At 45.2% G+C, this 12296-nt stretch overlaps 1 long non-coding RNA gene across 2 annotated transcripts; it reads right to left on the bottom strand.

The window, feature by feature from the left end:
- Positions 1-2875: 2875 nt before the first annotated feature.
- LOC142038548 (uncharacterized) lies at positions 2876-10881 on the bottom strand. Of its 2 annotated transcripts, XR_012652593.1 has the most exons (7): positions 10806-10881; positions 10392-10525; positions 9369-9436; positions 6976-7038; positions 4811-4869; positions 4452-4503; positions 2876-3246 (listed from the first exon to the last, which is right to left on the bottom strand). It is a non-coding gene; the product is annotated as an uncharacterized LOC142038548 (long non-coding RNA). The 2 variants fall into 2 exon arrangements; XR_012652592.1 differs by having other exon boundaries at positions 4452-4869.
- Positions 10882-12296: the final 1415 nt, after the last annotated feature.

The raw sequence follows: 12296 nt of genomic DNA on the forward strand, positions 1-12296 counted from the left end.
TCCTGTGCTATTCTACTCATCAATTTGGCGCTAAACTAATCATAGTATCCTGTTAAGAAAAGAAAGGTTAATTATAACTCTGATTTAGTGCCGTAATCGTTCTGGCTAGAATTCCTAGAAGAACCTGTCTGTCCCCTTAGTCTCGGGTGACACTCTTGCACACAGTTCTCCACAATGTGACATGGGAAGGAGGTGGCTCACGAGAGCTGCTTGTAGTTCAGCAGCTCCAACTTGACATCATCCGCCAAGAGGAGGAATGTCGTCACTGCCACAGCAGGTCAAATTTCCAGGGAAGATTCCTAACAAAGTTCTCGAGAAAAAGTCGTTGACAGAAACAGCTTTTGGGGAGTCAGTTGTTTTGCAGGAGCTCAAGCTGTCCTCTGACCTTTGGTGGGAATTGTCTACTTCTCCCAGCCCTTTCCAGGGAACGGGAAGCACGCAAGACCTGGAGGGGGAAAGCGGAGGGCGGCTGCTTCCTTCTCCCCAGGGATAATCACCGTGGGGAACACGAGCTCCCGCAGCCATCGTTCATCAGTGTCCAGCTGGAAGATGGGTCTGTGAACCACAAATATGACTCCTTTGCCATGCAATTGCTCTCGGACCACAGCAAAGATCCTGAGGTTCCCGAGTCCTGCAATGAGGACATGCTGCCCAGGGAAAAGACAAAGAGGCTGATGAGACAATATTTTAGAGATAGGAAAAGTGAAAGCTTTTGAAAAAAACCCCACGTTCTCAATTTTTTTCTTTCACCTCCTTAAAACATTTGCTGACATCTCTTGGCTAGAGAAGATCCCAGGCATTTCCCCATGTGGAATACCCCTAAGACTTCTTCCCGTGGATTATCTTTGGCACAGACCCAGCATCATCCCCCGTCTCTCTGCTTGGTCTCTCCACTGACCGCAGGGAAGAGTGAAGCCCTGTGGGGTGCCGAATCCCTTCTCAGACTGGATCTCCACTTGGTTTTTCTCCCGGTTGGCCAAGAAGCTGCTCCGGGTCCACGAGGTGGTCCGAGTGCTGCTGTGATGGTCAGGGAAGGATCGTTCCTCAGGGAAGACTGAAGCCCTACAGGGTGAGGGGGACCGGGATGCCACTTTGTCCTGATATAGAGAACAAACTGCTAATTGCTTAATGATTGTCTCTCTGTAACTTTACATACCAAAGACTGGTGTTCGTCAAGGATTAAGCCTGTCAGGGACTGGTACTTGGGAGTGATGAGCAAGAAGGAACCATGAACAATCACAAAACTTAATTAAATGTTTGATGTATTTACGATCTTGTTAAGAAGGCACAAGTAGAGACCTTGCTTGAATAGATAGGGCCAGAAAAGAGAAGAACTCCTGCCTTTGTTCTCGTCCTTGTAGATAATTTAGCTTAAACTAACCATATGGTTTTACACCACTAATGAGAACTTAGATAATAAGAGCACTAACGAGCACTGATGTATCAAAACATGTAAAAGACCATACTGCGCAGAATCACCTGAGGAGGGTCAAATAGCGGACAAGTGAGGAAGACTATGGAAGACCACCAGAGGACTCCTGAAGACCACCAGAGACCTTCAAAACGCCTGCGTAAAAGACATTTGCATATGCTAATAGTTTCCCGGAAAACTAATGAGTATGTATAACATTTCTCGGAAATCTAATGAATATGTATGTAGAACGATGTACTTAACCTGCACAATTAGGCGCGCACGACTTTGGTGGGACTACCCCCCGTGCTGCCCAGCGCTGAATAAACATCCCGACTTTACAATCTCACTGATGGTGGAGTCTGTTTTCCGCACATCAGTCCAGCTTCAGCCGTCCCAGCGTGTCATCGGACCCAGCTCCCCAGACAGCCACGGTCTCTGGAAAATAAGGAAAAGAGGTCCCAGGCTCCAGGCTAGACAGCTCATGGACTCTTGGCGAGCTCCTCGCCCCGGGGATGACGGATGCTGGGAAAAACCCTGCCGTGGCTGTGGAGCTCCCGGAGAAAGCTCGGAATGGTCCCACTTTGGAGGGGACCGAGCCCTGCCCACAGGAGCCTTGATACTCTGGGCAGCCCCAGGACCAGGACTGTAGGGTTCAGTTATAGGGAACTTAGTTCTCAGGCCTAAAAGTAGCTCATGGTCACAAGAGCATTCCAGAAGGCTTTGAACAGACTAAACAAGAAGATAGAAAAAGAAAGATCCCAATTAAAAAACACAGGTGCACGTTCCATGATAAAGGGAACTTGGCACAAACAACCTCAATTCAGGGGCTTATCTCGACCCATTGGACCAAGACAAGTCTTGCATGCTCTAATTAATACAGCCAATTATGTCCTGTGTTTATGTGCGTGTACAAAGCGGGTATAACTAACTTTATCTTACGTTTGTGCGCGTGGACAGTACCGATGTAACCAATCACTGTTTACGTTTGTGCGCGTGGACACCAGATGCTCGCGTGCAGCAACCAATCAGAGTTTCTAAACAACTTAGAGAATTGTATAAAAATAATCGGCTAAGCTCAATAAATTGGCGGCTTTAATCATCATATTGGTGGTCTATCGTCTGGGCCCCGCGGAAATAAACCCAAAACCCTACACAGGACCTGGCAGCCACCTTGTCCCTTGAGCCTGGTGGAATCCTCAGGCAGGGCTCTCGGGACAGCCCCCAGCCCCGTCCAGCCTCCCCACAGTCCAGATTTTGGGGACCCCTGGGGAAGGAGCTCCCCAAAACCTCCCCTTTGGTGGAAAGCAATGAGCAGCTCCGCTCCAAGCTGATGGCCACGGCGCGGCAGCCCTCCGTCGAGCTCGCCGCTCGCCCTCCGCTCAGGAGAAGGGACGCTTTTCCCCGCTCCTCACCCCAAAATCCTCTCGGACGTTCTCCCGTCTGGCAGCGAGGGTCCCCCAGCGCATCCCTGCTGCATCCTTGTTACCGAAAAACTCGGAATGAAGAACTTATCAACCCCAATTTAGTGTCGATAAGCAGACACTTCTTTATTGACGGCCGGGTGCGCGGGCGAGTCCTCTCACGAACCACGCACACCTGACACCAAAACAATACACCTTATATTAAAACTAATTCATGCATATTCATTAGATTTCCAAGAAAGGGTACACATATTCATCAGATTTCCGGGAAATCATTAGCATATGTCAATGTCCTTTACGCAGGCGCAGTGAAGGTCTCTGGTGGTCTTTCACAGTCTTCCTCACTCATCCGCTTCTTGACCTCTCAGGTGTTTCCAAGCAGCAAGCTGGTGTCCATAACGGTTTCCTTGGCTTTTAAAACAATTAAAATAATATAAACATATATACGATACATAAATAATAATATAAAATAAAATAAACAATTTAAAACTACAAGACTCCTAATCTTTGTCAAAACTTCTGTGGTTAAGTGATTTTGAACAATACTTAAATTCTTATGGTTACACATTCTACATTTTCTAAGCTCCTAAGTTCCTAAGGCTACATTTCAAACTTAACACTCCCATACTTATGCTTCACAATTTTCTACTTCTTAGTCAAACCAAACTCTTTTATAATCAGATTTTAATTTCTTTTATCTTGTTATCTAAGTTCTAAATGTTCCTACTAGACGATTTGAGCCAATTTGTCCGGCCTTGGTACAGGGCTATACAGGGGATTTCACAGCAGGTACTGGTTGGTGGTTAGACGTATAAAATACAACATACATATAATTTTGCTAAAATATTAAAATTGAATATGATTAATTCTAACTAATAACAAATCAATGACAAATCAGTAACAGAAGGAGTCAGGCGCTGAAGTGGGTATGTTCAAGGCAATGGTGTTTGTCTAATTCCCAGCTAATTCCCTCAGATACTGGATCTGTCCCTCAGCAGTGGTCCACTTGACTTGGTCACCTGCGTGATCTTCTTGGAAGGGATCCCTTTCCTTCACACTCAGCTGGTGTATTTTTCCACATTAAAAAAATACACATTAATTTGGAAAAATACACATTAATTTGGAAAAATACACTGTAGGGGCACCTGATAGAGTTGGGGGCTGGCTCTCCGGTTTAGCCACAACGTCTGTTGGTGTGTCTTCAGATCCAGAGACCCTCTCTTCTCCTTCAGGGTGCTAAATAGTCACGAATAGTGCTCTGGAGGCACAGGCCAGGTCCCCAAACAGTGCGACAACTTGTGTCTCTTTGGCATAGCCAGGGCCAGGGCATGCTCTTTTCAAACATTCTGTCACTTCATTAGGATCCCACACTTGTGCGGGGGTGAAGTCCCAGAGGTGACAACCATTCCGGGTACCTGCCCAAATTCTTCCGTGTCCCTTGCCACCTAATACTGCACTGCCTTGGGTCATATCCCAGCGCTGATCTCTCGAAAGAGCTGCTTAACCTTTGAAAAAGCAGAAACGATATTCCTAAGAAGTACGAAGAGGAGTATTTGACTCACCCAAGGATGCTCGCGATACTGAAAAGTTATTGGAAGAAGAGAGAAAATACCTACCTCACAGGAGAAAAAGGGGAAGGTGTCCTTCTCTTTCCTCCACTGATTGGCTCTTGGAAGAGAAAAGGGAAAAAATGTAATTGTGAAGTGTCTCTGTAAGGTGGTTCCCAAAATACAGGCAAGGCATCAAGGCAGGGCCCAAATACCAAAACAGGATCGAGGCCACTGCTTTTATCCTAATTCTTCCAGGCAAAACACCACCAACTGCTACGCAGCACAGCAAAAAAGGGAGCATGGCACAGATCGGATAAAGCAATGTCGAGAACAGAGAAGTCAACATCACGACCAGCAACTCTTCAAGAGAGGTAATAATTATAGGTTCCCTCTAGTACACTCTGGTCCAACCCTTTGAGCCTCACATTGGGTTTAACTCCAGTAGGCAGCTCAGCATCACACAGCTGCTCGATCACTTCCCAACCTGCAATGGAATAGGGAGAGAATTGGGAGGGTTAAAGTACAAAAATATTTGAGTTGAGATAAAGACAATTTAATAAGAATAAGGGGGAACACCCACACACGCACAAAAATACCCAACCCAAACCAAGAAAAGTACGTGATGCAAAAAAATCCCAATTGCTCACCACCGCTGGATGCTCAGCCAGTCCCTGAGAACCAGCAGCCCCCTGCCATTCTTCCCACACACCCCCCCCCCCACCTCCCCAATTTGATTTCTGAGCACAACATCCTATGGTCTGGACTATCCCTTTGGTCCTCTGGGGTCAGCAGTCCCAGCTGTGTCCCCTCCCAACCTCTTGTGCACCCCATGCCTGCTTGCTTTTCAAATTATGAAAAGCAGAAAAGGCCTCGATGCTCACTAGGCGAGAACTGCTCAGCGATACGTAAAACATCCCTGTGTTATGTAAAACATCCCTGTGTTATCAGCGCTGTTGTCAGATCACATCCAAAACGTAGCACCATACAGGCTCCCACGATTAAAATTAACTCTGTCCCAGCTAAAACCAGCACACAGGCACCGTTATCGCTAAAGACGCACACGCTTTCCATTGCGGATACAGCCGTAAATACGTACAATTATAGATACAGTCAGACACCGTCACTTTCCGCATTGCAGATACAAGGATTGTCACACACACAAGCACACGCTCCGTTACACCTACAACTACAGCTCCTAATCCCATTACGGATAGAGGTGCCGTTAAACATCCAGGTACTGATCCAAATGCAATTGAAGACACACACATCCAGATACCAGTACAGACGCAGGTACAGGTACAATTCAGCATGGAGGTACCCCTATAGATACCGTTACAGGCACCGATTGCAGTAAAAAGACCGCGACACTGCTACAGTCACACCCATACCGAGATCGTGAGATGGACCAAGACCATTAGAGAGAGCCTTGCTGATGCTACGTCAGCTAGCGAGTCTTTGGAACTTAAAAGAGGGACTCGGAATCTATAAATGAGGTTTTGGACACTCAAAATGCATCTTTGGCCTCTAAACCGGAGACTTTGGAAACTAAACCTGAGCCTTTGGACCATTAAAAGGAGGCTGCTCTCTAGAAAAAGGCTTTCTGCACCTTAAAATAAGGGTTTAGAGCCAAAAAATGAATATGTGGGCCCTAAAAAAAGGCTATGGGTAACAAACGACAGGTTTGGACCCTAAAAAGGAGTATTTCTGCCCTAAACATGAGGCTTTGGGCACTAAAAAGGAGGGGCTAGAAGCTACACATGATGCTTTGGACCCTAATCGAGAAGGCAACCTATTGGTTCTTCTATGGAGCCCAGAAATGAAGCTTTGCTCCCGAATATAGGGCTTTGGGCACTCCAGTGTTACGTAAAGGCAGTATTAATAAGCCTTCTCCCTCCCCAAGTCAAAGTCAAGATTAACAGTTTCAAGATACATTTTTTTTTTTGCCCTTGGTTTTTGACTCGTTAAGGCAAAAAGTCTTCTATGACTTTCTAGGTTCTACAGGGACATCCATCGCAACAGCAGAAGCGGAGGTGACGTCACACGAACCACTTCTTTGCTTCGACCTAACGAGTAAAACCACAGGAGACGTTAATTCCCGCAATGGAACGTCTTGCTCCAAGTTGCTAACTGTACACAATTTCAACCCCGAGCTGCTCCTCTTTAAGGAGTTAATATATGTTGATCGATTGATTGATCGTGCATCCCTCACCCCTGCCACCTGGACCTCCGAGCCGCACACACCGCAACCAGCTAATAAATCAGATAGAAACAGCAAAGTTTGCAGAAATCTGGTATCAAAGAGTCTCCCTCATCGAGTCTTTATGCACGAGTCACTTTTCTTTCAATCTCTTTGACACAGCACTTGCTCCGTAAACAAAGGAAAATATTTCAGTTGAACTGTTGCAGTTTGAACTTTATTTAAAATAATCTAAGCTGCATAGTCCTGGGGCAGTATCAAACTTCTGCAATAGCCAGGGAAACTCCAGAACAGGGACGTCGCTCTGCACTGGGCCAAGCGTTGAGTCAGGGTATATTAAAGTATATAAGCATTGAGTCAGGGTATATTAAAAAGTAAAGCACGTCATCTCACCTATGCTGGATCAAGTCCGTGAAACTAGTCACCTAACTTCTTCCTGAACTTCTTCTTAACACCCTAAGAGTGAGAGGAACAAAAACAAACAAACAAACAAAAAAAAAAGGTAAGAGCAATCAAAAGATAATTCTGCAAAGCACAAGTAAAAAAAAAATAAACAAATCCATGTAAAGGCATATATTTTGATATCAATTAGCTAGGTTAGTTTGAGACTAGTTGCATAAATGCTGATCTAGAGGTTAAGGGCAAGATTTTTAACAGCCTTGGGATACTCAAGTGGCAGAATTTGTTTAAAAGCATGGTGATATCACCGGGTTGTAGACTATTACAAAACACTTATTTTTCACATTTGCTTTGCTGTTTATCTTATCACTTACTTCAGCTTTAATTCCTTCAAATTCCTGATGGATTTTTATTTACGCAGGTGCTGAAGTTGTATACCTACTGTAACTAGTACACAGACTTGACAGTATTTAAATACCATGGTATTAAATATTATTATTATTTAAATACCATGTATTTAAATACCATGGTTTTAACACAGGTCACAAAACCAAGGTCACCATTTTACAAACTCAAGGTGTGGCTCTGCTAAAAGCCACTGAAGTTACACGGATTCTGTTTCTTAATTTTAACCTGCGAGTAAACCTAAGCCTTGCACTCTGAAGTTTTGGGGTTTTTGGAGGGGAGAAGGAAGAAGACAACCTCTCCAACCCACTAAGGCAAATTTTCTAAGAGATAAATTGCACTCGAAGCAAGCTGGAAGCTAGAGGTAATAAGGAAAAAAGTAAGTATATGGTCGTAGTCATGCTTTCTCCACAAGTTTCGAACACTAGCAGTAGGGGGAATGCTGGAGAACGAGGACCTCACAAGATCGTTCCATGCCTCTTGGGTCTTGTCACTAGGATTTTAGGTGGATGCTTAAGATGATCAGAGCTCAGAAGCGCTGTTGAAGCCAAGCAACTAATTGTAAAAGAATTCAGGGGTATCTCTTGTCCGCACAGCAAACTGGGACTTCTGCTGTCAATGCAGTTTGCAAGCTACAGTCTTGCAGAGGGTGTTAATTCCAAACCTGGAAATACTAGAAGCAGGAAAGCAGTGTGCCTAGTCTCCTCAAATTTACTCTACCATGATGTTATCATTTTGTAAAACATATTTTTTGTGGGACTGCCCCCCCCCCCAACCTTACATTTGTTTTAGTTGTTCGTGGTTTTTGAGCAGATCCCATGTTTATTAAAAAAAAAAAAAAAAAGAGACTGAAGGTCTTAAATTTCTTTTTGGAAGACAGTATTTTACAGTACCTACAAAAATTCTCTGGAAAAACATCGAACTTCATTTACAAAAACACCAAATTCTAAAGAAATTACAATAGAGAGATAGCATAACATTTGCTTCATGTGATCAGGATTTCTCCCCAGCCCTCAAAAAAACCCAAATGCACTTAACTGGGTAAGCAGTATTCCCAGTTCACAGAACCAGACCTTCAGACTATGACAAATTTTGATGGAATCACGTAGACAGCTTTCAGGCTTTATCTGAAACCTGAAAATCTGAAAAACCTGAAATCTGCATTCCGACTGCTTTCAAGACTGTACCTTGCAGGTGGGTAGCAGTGTCACGTCAGCCTTGGCTATCGCGACATTTAAGTCCATCTTCAGCCACGTGTTCTGAGTGTAGCTTTACTACCCAAAAAAATGCCGTCAAGTCTCGTGCTGCAGCAGTCTTAAGACAAAAATCAGATACAATGGCAAGGGACACGTTTATCTTCTCCATACCTCGGTAGCATCCTCTGCTGCATTTTCTTCAATATTTAAATTATTAACGCATCTCCATGGGAGGCGATACTTGTGTCGTGCACAGCTGTGTTAGGCAGAGGAAAGCTACTCGCTGAGAAAGCTGAGTACCATCGCGATAGGTGCACAGGAGCGTATGTGCCAAATGGGAAAATAATTTAAGATAAGAACGATATATGCACGTGCACTAGGAAAGCACAAATGGATACGAGCGAGTTCACGTACACTTTGAAACATGGCATGCTTGCAGCGACTAGTTAACCTGTTAGCTAGTTAACACTAGTTAACCTGTTAACCTAGTTAACCTGTTAACCTGTCACTAGTGAACCTGTTTACACTCATTCTGAATCCAAGTCACAGGACAGGCTGGGTTTTGGGGCTTTTTCCAAAGCTGTTTCAGCTAGTGATAGTTAAGACTTTTAAAAAGACTAATAAGGATAACTCTTACAAGGATATATTTGGGAAATGAAGACTGAAATAAACTAAAAAGCCTATTTTTGTTTACATCAACAAACACGTAGAGTATTTGTGTGAGGTCGTCTGGGCACTGGAACAGTCCATTCAGCTTTCCAGTTAGTAAAACCCCTTCAAAATTACATTTTCTGTAGAACTGCTGCCGACATCTTCTGGATTGCCCCCATCTTTGCCGAATCCTGGCCAGTTCACTAGAAGAACAGAATACACAGGCCCAGAATAATTGTGATACTAAAAATTAGTATAATTACCCTCATATATATATAATTAGTAAAATTACCCTCCTATTTGAGTCCAGCTTTCAGTCAACACATTAAGCGTATTAGTGGCCATTCTTAAAACATTTAGACAAGACTAGCGTTACCGCACGGCAATCTCAAGTCTCGCAAAAAGTCTGACTACCCAAACCTTGAAATCTGTACTTGAAATATTCAATAGTAATATTCAATATTCAATAGTAGGTAACAGTTCTGCAAGTTGATTCTTTACAAGTGTCAAAATTGAGTTTTTTCTAGTTGTTCTTTCTGCCTCAAATCAGAGGTCAAGCCACACAAACAGCTTTTTAAGGAGAGTTATGTATAGCAATAAAACAAATCAAGCATTAATCGAAAGCTTCCACAAAAACAAGATTTAACAAGCAACTCCACACTGTCCTGTCAGCAGTGGACAACCTATGGAGTAGGCTGCTGATTTCTACAGCAGCAAACCTATCGATATGCATTCAAAAATCATCTGGCAGAACCAGATTAGCTCATACTTTAAAATTTATAAGATTCATATCCACTTCATTCTGAGATTTTATTTTTTTTTTCTGAATTAAGAACCGCTTCCAAATAAGTCAGTTCATTCAGCCGTTGGTCAGTGCAGTAATATCCAAGTACAGTCGTATTTAGAGACCCTGCCACCAGACCAGAAACAGTCACTAGTGCCAGATCTTGGAAAAAAAATATTGTTTAATAGCTATACAGTATATTCCAGACAATTTCTCATACCTACATCCTAGGAAAACTATCATTATGCTTAAATTTAGATTCCTGAATCCACTGGGGATGTATATATGCATTTCTTCTCAGTGATGTCATTTGTTGTACATCAATAATTAATTCTACTTCACATACTCCCTGGCCTAGTCCCCCCTCTCCTTACCTCTTCTCCGTCTACTCGTTTTTTGGGGCATTCTTCTGATGCAGGTCACATTAATATTAATTAATTAATATCTTCGGTTGCTCCCTGGCTGGAGTGGGGGGTCAGCCAGGATGGTCCCAGCAGCGGCCCCATGCCTGGGTAATTATCATTAATTAATATTGATATTAATGTTACTTAATATTAATGTTACTTAATATTAATTAGTTGTTAATTAATTAATATTAATTGATTTGATTAATTCAAGTATTTTATTATTTAGTAATTATTTAATAATATTTATTATTTAATAATGTTAATAATTAATTTAATAATTAATATTAATGTGCCTACTAGCACGGAAGTTATTACAGAATGAAGTCACAATTAGGTAAGTTTAACAAGCCTATCGCGAGCGTAACTGGAAAGTCAGCTTACTAGCATACAGAGTGAGAATCAAAGTAAGGACATGCAACAAAACCAAAAAGGCTGATAAGTCTTTCTACAGGAGACCTAGAAGTGAAATAAAAGCACCCATATGAACATTCACACTGGTATGAACAGTTGCTTCCAAGTAAATTCAATCAAGTTTTTATGGAAAAGCGAGATAAAGTTCATTTAACAAAAGCCTTCCGAACGATGAGCCTTATACTCTTGAGCCCATCCACTTTGCCCTCTAGAGAGAATCTCTCAAAGTCAAGGCATGTGATAAAAGCTTTCTTGCACGTAACGGGTATTTTGGGGGGGCTGAGGGGGGATTTGGGGGTGCTGGGGGCATTTTTGGGGGGTATTTGGGGAGGTTGGGGGGGCTAATGGGGTATTTGGGGGGACTGGGGGCATATTTGGGAGGTACTGGGGGGGCTTGGGGGTATTTGGGGGGGCTAAGGGGGTATCTGGGGGGCTGGGGGCATATTTGGGGGTGCTGGGGGGGGCTGACGGCTGTTTGGGGGGGTGGGGGGTATATTGGGGAGCCAGGGGCTGTTTGGGGGGGCTGGGGTATATTTTGGGGTGCCAGGGGCTGCCTAGGAGGGGCTGGGGGGTATTTTGGGGTGTCAGGGGCTGTTTGGGGCGGGTTGGGGGGTATTTGGGGGGGTATTTCAGGGGGCTATGGGTGTATTTGGGGGGGCTGGGGGGTATTTTGGGGTGCTGGGGGCTGTTTGGGGGGGTATTTGGGGGGCCGGGGGAGTATTGGGGGGGACTGGGGGGTATTTCAGGGGGCTGGGGGGTATATTGGGGAGCCAGGGGCTGTTTGGGGGGGCTGGGGGTGTATTTTGGGGGGCTGGGGGTGTATTTGGGGTGAGCTGGGGGGGTATTTTGGGGTGCCGGGGGCTGTTTGGGAGTGTATTTGGGGGGGCTGGGGGTGTATTTGGGGGGACCGGGTGTATTTGAAGGGGCTGGGGGGGTATTTCAGGGGGCTGGGGGTATATTTGGGGGGGCCTGGGGGGTATTTTGGGGTGCCGGGGGCTGTTTGGGGGGGGCTGGGGGTATATTTGGGGGGTCTGGGGGGTATTTTGGGGTGCTGGGGGCTATTTGGGGAGGCCGGGGGGTATTTTGGAGTGCTGGGGGCTGTTTGGGGGTGTATTTTGGGGGGGGGGCCGGGGGTGTATTTTGGGGGCACCGGGGTTATTTTGGGGGGCCGGGGGGTGTGCGGAACCCCAGCAGGAGGAGCGGAGGATTTTGGGGGGACACGGCCCCCCCTCCCCAGGCCGACCCCCCCCCGCCACCCGTCCCCGCAGGTTTTGGGGTGCCGGGGGGGCGACCCCCCCGCGTTGCGGCGGCTTTTGGGGGGCTGCCGGGGGCTGCGCAAGAAAGTGGGGGTGCTGTGGGGGGAGCTGCAGGCCCTCGGCCTCACCGGTAACGGGGGGCTAAGGGGGATTTGGGGGGGCTAGGGGGTTGTGGAAGGGGATTTGGGGGATTTGGGGGAGCTAC

The sequence above is a fragment of the Buteo buteo genome, chromosome 13, assembly GCF_964188355.1.
Source record: "Buteo buteo chromosome 13, bButBut1.hap1.1, whole genome shotgun sequence".
Taxonomy (NCBI): Eukaryota; Metazoa; Chordata; class Aves; order Accipitriformes; family Accipitridae; genus Buteo; species Buteo buteo.